Below are 8,184 nucleotides of genomic sequence, written 5' to 3'. Positions count from 1 at the left end.
AATAGATGTATGTTCATATATTATGGCAAGGATAACCATGTTGTAATCCTTTATAAGATCAAGCAATTGATCATTGAGTAAAGTGTTGTTGTGTTGATGATAGTTCCATTTGATCTAATCCCTTAGATCAAATTATCTCTACCCAAAACAAGGTTTTAGCAAAGTCACATTGAGGTTTATAACGCTTGACTTGATGAGCTACTTCAATTCCACCAAGGTCAAGTGAAACTTCGATTCTTGTGATTGTTTTACTTTAAAGCGCGAAAATTCCCAGATTTTCTATGCATGAATGCAATGCACACATCTATTTCCTCTATTTTTGTAACCCCATTACCTGGGATATTACAGTCTCTACCCCTTAAACTAAACTTCGTCCTCGAAGTTTGAACTCTCTCACGTTTCCGAAGTGTGGTTCGACTTATGCAGATTTAAACTTTTCTAGAACTCCGTAGTGATCTCACTGGATATAATTGAATATATCCCTTGTCCAGATTCTTCCTGGAATCCATTAGTGTCTGTCTCCGAACATCGGTTTCTTACTCCAGTTCTCCGATTTTCTTCCCGGAGTCTAATAATATCTCGTCTCTGAACCATGGTTCTTACTTTGATTCATTGATCTATTCCAACTTTATAAGCTTGTTTCCTTTCTCATTGAAGATTCAATGATTGAGACTTCTTCTTGTCCTGACAGTCTTAATTGAGGACTAATTGGATAACATTCTCCTATTTGATCAAATAGGTCTTTGTTTTCCCTTAGTACCAAAATTGCAGTAATGGTGCTTAATAAGGTACTAACCATGGAAATGGTTGTGATGGTTTATTTTCCTAAGAATGGATTAGACTCATTTAGTCCATCCAATCATGGTTTATAGTTGATACCAATAACTATTTTGGGTTATTTAGGTTCCATGAAAGGAATCATTCTATTAGTCTGTGGTTACGGTATGGTCAATTTCCTTCGGTCTTTGGTCTTCTTGAGCTGTATTTGGTCTATGGTATTTTCTTCGTCCAACTTCTTTATGCTTAACTTACTTGAGCCTTCGTACTTCTGAGTAGATATTACTCATTTTCTCAAGTTAAAGTCCACTTCTTACTTCCTCGAGGTATAAACCTCGGCTCCTGGTCTGACATCCTTCTGAAAGTAGTGTTCAACAGTCTTATGAAAATAAGATTGAACTTCCTCTCAGTTCAGACCTTCTTCTTCCATTTTACTCAAAGTATTAAGTCATCGTATATCCAACTCAACTTTACTCTACCCCTTAGAGTTTTCTTATGGTCTTCAACTCCTTTTCTTTCAACGTATTGGACTTATGATTAGAATATTGGTCTAGGTTCTAACTTATGGGTTTATACTTCTTCTAAGATCTTACGAAGAATATCGGTGGTGTATCCACTCAATTGTGGACCTCCAATGTGAATCCTTCGACTAAATGTTTATAGATCATTGTTATTTGGCTAATAAGGTTTTTATTTGTTCACAAACTTTTGTTACAAATAATTAAATCGTGGTCTATTTGTAATACCAACTGATACCAGCTGTGGTTATTATACCATCTGTGGCTATTTGATATCAAAAAAATGGATTCTATTATAGGTTCTGATAAACTGATCGAGACATCTTCTATTTTATCTAGCAGTATTGATATTGTACCAATTGTGGTCTTCTGATATCGACTATGGTCTTCTTATGTCTTCTATGGGTTCATAGATCATCTTTCTTTCTTCGAGGGTTTATTGTTGCAAGAGAACCACTAGCTGACACTATGATTATAGTATTCGAAGTGATTTCCCATGCATTCCCTCTTCTATGTTGACTATGGATCCGCTTGAGCTTCACCATAATCACCATATTTCTTACCTTCATGCTTCTTATGTACTAAAGTACTCCTCTGTTGAGGTAAAGCATGAATGTTAGTTTGGCACTTCCTTCGAGTATTGTGGTTGCTTCCCACAACTTTGTTTCCTTTATCCGATGAACCTTCATCTTGTCTTCAAAATATACAAAATTCGTCACTTCCTCACACGAATATCCATTACCCTCTAGATCTATAGCATCAAGTAATAACTTGATATTGCAACATGCATTTGCATATCAAAGTCAAACTTCATGTATGGATCTAGTCAAACAATGAAAATCCAAGAAGATCCAAGAAGATTCAGCTTTGTGTTTATAATACACATCATCATAAGCCTGAATATAATAGTTGAGTAAGACATCTCTAAACATCAGGCTCTGATGTGTAGTATATAACACCACATAAGATAGGTTTATATCGTGATACTTAGCACGAATATGGGGATTTCTACTATTTGTCTCAACCTTTACCTTAATTGCACATTTGCAATGAGATAAACTTGAAACAAAGTGGTCTAGGATAGTTATGGTTAACCTAATTTTCTTTGGAAGTACTACTTAACTTAGTATTATTCCATATATAAGTGCTATTGAGGACTATTTGGTATGATACCTCTAGATTCTAATATGGTTACTCTAAGTACCTATCTATTGAAGATATAGCTCCTATACTTCCAAGTGTTTCTATTATCATAGCACTATGGTCATGATATGCTTGGCACACTTCCATATTTTTGGTACACAGTTCTAGCACTATTGTTGAACAACTGGCTTCTTATTGTACTTCTCCTAGATATTTATGATGTTTTAATCCATCACATAATGATTCTCAGGTGAATCATATATGATTTCTATTTCTACCATGTAAGTAGGCATATAGTATTCCTATCATTCTTCCTTATTTCTCATGATTGACTCATCATGATCTATACTACTTCATATAACTCATATTTATCACTTACTATCAATTGTTTCACATATCTAGATAGTTTTACTTACTCATTACTTAACTTGGTCTACATCTTCTATTAGGATATCATAATTATCTTCATCTCTTGATATAACTCCTATTACAGGACTGGATAATCATAAATGTGTTGGTACACATCTTCCAATAGGATATCTTCCTTATGGTTGTATCCTCTCTTTGGACTACCATGTATTGTATACCAACTGTGATCTACTCCTCTATTGTTTTAAGGACTTAATGGTATACTACATATTTGGGATTAGCTGACTAACTTTACTTTATCCAGGTAAGCTAGGTAAGAAATGTTGACTCAAGTGTGTCAGGATTATTCTCAAGTGAATACCCATCTCAAGTCATAAAAACTATTTGGTTTACCTAGGACAACTTCCTATAGACACTACCAATCCTATAGGTCTCCTTTAAAGGGTTTTAATCCTAAGGTCAAAGCATTTGCTCTGATACCAGCTGTGGAGACCCGGCATACCACTGCATGGTGTAGTATGCAAGTCTGATATAACACCAATGAAACATAGTTCCACGGTTATTATATCGCTCGAGTGGTACAACGAAACATATGCGGGTCCAAGGCATGTCTATAGAATTACAACATCGACTCTGTTACATAAGATCATCACAGACCTCCTACTTTACAATGAGGTAAAACTGCAAATTAACTCCAGAAGAACGACTCGTAGTCTAATCCTATCACGAACTCTATTTGTAGAGTATTTGACTAGCTATAGGGGCTATGAATAGATTCTAGCTAAATAGGAGCTAGGTTTAGGAAGCTAGTTCCCTACTATGGCTAAACTAGGTTTTCTTCTTGTTGGATGTGGTATTGGACTCCTCTGACAGGTTCCTGTCTCTTGAAGTAGTTGTTGACTCCTCGACCTTCGAGTTGTACTGTAGATCCTCCTTTGATGCCTCCATATCTAAGCAGGGGATTTAAGAGTGGGATGAGTACGAGCGTACTCAACAAGTTCATTATAGGAAAGAGGTGTTTAATGCACTAGCTACGACATTAGACCAGAAAGTCTAATACCAATGCAGGTTTTCATAATCATTTCTTCAAAAGGTTGCTTTTATTCAGAAGAACTATGTCCGTCAGCCTTCACCGGTTTACTAGAACTTCATGGAGCTCCTTTCCGGCAGCGTTCGCAGTTCCATATCCCGGAACAGGGAGTGACAGGTCACGGTTCTTTACACTGCAGAGGTGTGTTGCTTTACCCATAAGAGATCTTAACCTTGGTGCCAACCGAGCCGCGTGCTCGTCCACACTTCCTTTGGTGTGAGGCCCGGTATAAGGTCTAGCCAATCATGTTCCTCCGCTACCTCGAACACCCACCCTTTGTTGCATACCCCGACCCCGGGTCCTCGTCGGTCCTCTTATACCACTTAAGGATGGACCCCGACCACGACAACGGTTTGGGACTCGTTAACCAAACTCCTTCGCCGGTAGCTGCAACCCATCATAGACCGCAATACCGTGGGGACTTTAGGCTTCCCCGACCCACCGCTTGCACTTCGAGCGACAAGTGTCTACGGACTATGCCGTGGGGACTTAAGGCTTCCCCAACCAACCGCTTGCCCTGACAGATACAAGTGTCTACGGTAAAGCGCATCCGTTGATGAACGAGAGGTGGAAACACTTTTGACTACTCCGTCCCACTCCGGATCTTATGGTTAACACGGATATTACGGCACAAGAATCACTGGCGACATTTGTTGTTTAATCCTAGATGGATATAAGCCCGTGCAATGGAACCTCCACCATATCAACACAATCCATGGTTCCATTGCCCACCACATAGTCATATTCATAGTTATGAAAGTAGTGGTTTTGATTTTTGTGCAATAGTGATAACCATAATACTTTGCAAGTAATTTGATAAAATTACTCAAATGACATGAGCAAGTGATGAACTTGCCTTTCTTGGCTGCAAGAGTATGCAGACAAGGTCTTCGATGCGTAATAACTCCAAATTCTGAAATAGCATCATCGTCCGGTAAGGACGATGTTTAAAAGATTGGCAAGGATGCAATAATGCATAAGAATGAGATGCAATCGCTCTAAGCGTGACCTAACCCCGATGATTTAGGATCGGTGAGTTGTAATGATCGGTTTAGGGTGTGTTGCACTTTTAGAGTGATTCACAATCAAGGTTCTTATTCGAGGGTTGTGTTGTTTTAGAATTATAAGCGAGATGACAAAATGAATAGTAACAATCCTACACAATCAGGAATAGTAGTTGTATAATAAGTAAAGATCAGTTGTCAATTTTAAGTCCTATAATACATGGTTGATGATTACTTATTATATAATTCAAAAGAATAACTTTTGAAGAACATGTTCTAAAATGAAGAACAAGTATGATATTAGGTTTGTGGGGTTCTATGGTTTTCTATGATTGTAATTGGTTTCTGGAGTAAGTAGTAGATGGATCACAACAATGTTGGATTCATCAATACCTAGGGCTGATAAGGCTGAGTTAAGCCTAGGCATCCTAAGCAAGTATTTATACATGGTTGTTAGCAAGGTTGATTCATTTTGCTGGTGATAGCTAGCTAGAGTTAATAGGTCCTGTTAGGTAGGGTTGATGATGATTATTTATTTACTTCAAAAGAATAACTTTTGAAGAACATACTTCTTACATAATAAGAAGTATATCAATTAGGGTTGAGGTTGTCTAGGTTTTGTTATTGGGTTCATTAAGTAAGGAATGATGGTTTCCTAAATAGGATGTTTAATAATTATCTCACACTAATAGGGTTTAGTGTGTATGGGATGTGATGTCAATATTAGCATGGTTGTTATTGGAGTTCATCACAATGGTGTGATTCCATATAGGTATGAGTAAGGTTGATATTTTGATGATAAGAACAAGGGTTTAGACTTAGGTGTTCCTGTTTGATCATCTAGGTTTGATGAGATGAACACATGGGCTATCTATCTTGCTAGTGATAGGTCTTCTACATTTTATGTGACTAAGCTAAGTATTTAGTTGCTACCATAATTCTTATGGTTTGGAAGAAGGTACCATGATCACATGCTCTAACCTAGGGTTTAGGTTAGAATCAATTTAGGTTTCACATGTATTAATGGAACTAGGGTTTCCTAATTAATTTAGGGTTTTAAGAGTCACATGAAATGATAGGGTTGGAATATCATTCCATGTGGAATTTTAGGGTTTGCTATTTACAATTTAATTCTATGATTAATAACTTCATGGTAAAGTTGAAGTTATTAATAATTTTGAATTAAAAATAATATTGGATTTGACATTTTCTTATTTTTAAAGAATTAATAATTAAGACAATTATTAATAAGGTTTTAAATCCTCCTATTAAGGATTTAATAAACTATAACAAAGGAAAATTAGTTTTAGTGTTTTCCTTATTTACTCACTGGTTTTTATTTATTTTATGAAATTTTTACTAATTAATGAATTTTAATTGAATTTAGAACTAAAATTAAAGGCTTTAATTAAAGGTATTAAACAATTAAATTTTTATTAAAAATAAAAATTTCATATTATATTTTTATTAAATAGAATTTACTTTTATAAGAATTTTGATGTCTTATTTTTATTTTTCTGACTTAAATTGAATTTTCTACAATTTATCTGAAGTTGCAGCAATTTTCGAGATTTAGAATTTGAAATGAAATGGCTAAAGTACACCCGGCTAATGTACACCCGAGTCCACGACGAGTGGGGTCCACGAGTCCACGTCACTAGCCACGTCGATTTTGACCGGTCAAAATCGATGACGTGGCAACGGAGCTCATCTCGCCGGCGAGCCGGACTACCACGAGTCCGGCGATTTAGTGCACCCACAGACTGCGTGCGTGGGCTCTATCGATTCAAGCGCGACGACGAGGAACCAAATGGTGGTGGCGCCGCCAGCTATTGGTCACCGGCGCTTGCTCAACGACGAGGCCGTACGGCGGAGCTTGCAGTCACACGACGCGGGCATGCTCGAGGGCGTAATAGAGAAGGATAAGAGATGCTTGAGCACCGGTGACTCACCCTGAGCACGATGAGCCTGACGGCGAGGTGGATGGGGGCTTGTATCGCCGGATTGAGCCATGGCCGGCGTCGGAGAAGACGGCCAGACGTGATCGATTGGAGGCGTATCAGCTCGATTCCTGGCACACGGTGGCCATGTCGAGGACGGCGGTTCTAATGGTGGTCACGGCAAGGTTTGGGACATCCCCAATCGACGGCGATGGTCGGTGCCGGAGCGGGTTAGGGTTTCGGTATGGGGGAAAATGGAGCAAGGGAGGAAGAACCCGATGCTAGAGCTCGCCGTGGAGTTTTTATAGGGCGCCAGGGGTGCCTCGTCACGACGCCGGTCACTGGGAGCTCGCCAGCGAGAGAAGAAGCTGGCCACGGCATCGAGGTGGCCTCCATGCGCAGAGAAGAGATGAGGACGACCATCTCCTTTTATTTTTCTGCCGAAGAGGTAAGTTGGCTGGGCTGGGCTGCTACTCGGGCCGTGGTGCTGGGTTGCCAAGGTGGCTGCTGCTGGGCTCCTAGCTGGGCTGCTTCGGCTGGCCAGGTCCAGGTAAGCTTCTCTCCTCTTTTCTTATTTCTTTTCTGTTTTTAATTTGACCAATTGAATTCATATTTGAATCCTGTTATATTTGCAGGTGTTTTTATATGTTAATCCATTTTTGATGTTATGTGATGACTAACACATCATCATTCTGTTTGAAACAATTCTTTCATATTGGAATATGTTACATATTAATGGGTGATTCAAAATAGCCATTAGGCATGAGGTTATGTGATGTTATATCCCCATTCTAAATGTTATTTTCATCCTTTGTATCCATCTGTTTGTATTGTTAGGTCTTGGTACTTTTTAACTCAAGGTAGTTTAGGGGTTGTTCATAAGGCTTGGTTTCTATTTAAGAGGGGATGACTTACATATAATTTATGTGTGCCCAACTTTTTAGGGTTTAATAGTTTCTATTTTAACCCCTTCTGAGATTAATATTGACCTTATCCTAGAAAGTATCTGATATAAGTATTGATTCAATCATGCTTTGATATTAATTATAAGGATAAGTGGTGGTAAGTGTTTCATCACCCCACATGTGTTTGAATTATGGAATTTGAGCATTAGGTGTTTCTTATGTTTAATAATTGAAGCAGAAGATTTATTTGATGTGCAAATCTAGGGTTCAAATGCTATTTACCTAATGACATATGGGTTGAATCTTAATTGTGGTTTAGGTTTTATTTGTGATCACCCAAGTGATACACAAAGTAGGGTTGAGATTTACTTCTAGGTTATAGAGATGGGATGACACCATATTGCATGAGCTAGGGTTTAATCTCCCCTAACCAAGATA

Source organism: Lolium rigidum, chromosome 7 (genome assembly GCF_022539505.1).
Source record: "Lolium rigidum isolate FL_2022 chromosome 7, APGP_CSIRO_Lrig_0.1, whole genome shotgun sequence".
Classification (NCBI taxonomy): Eukaryota; Viridiplantae; Streptophyta; class Magnoliopsida; order Poales; family Poaceae; genus Lolium; species Lolium rigidum.
This window is presented reverse-complemented; position numbering follows the sequence as displayed.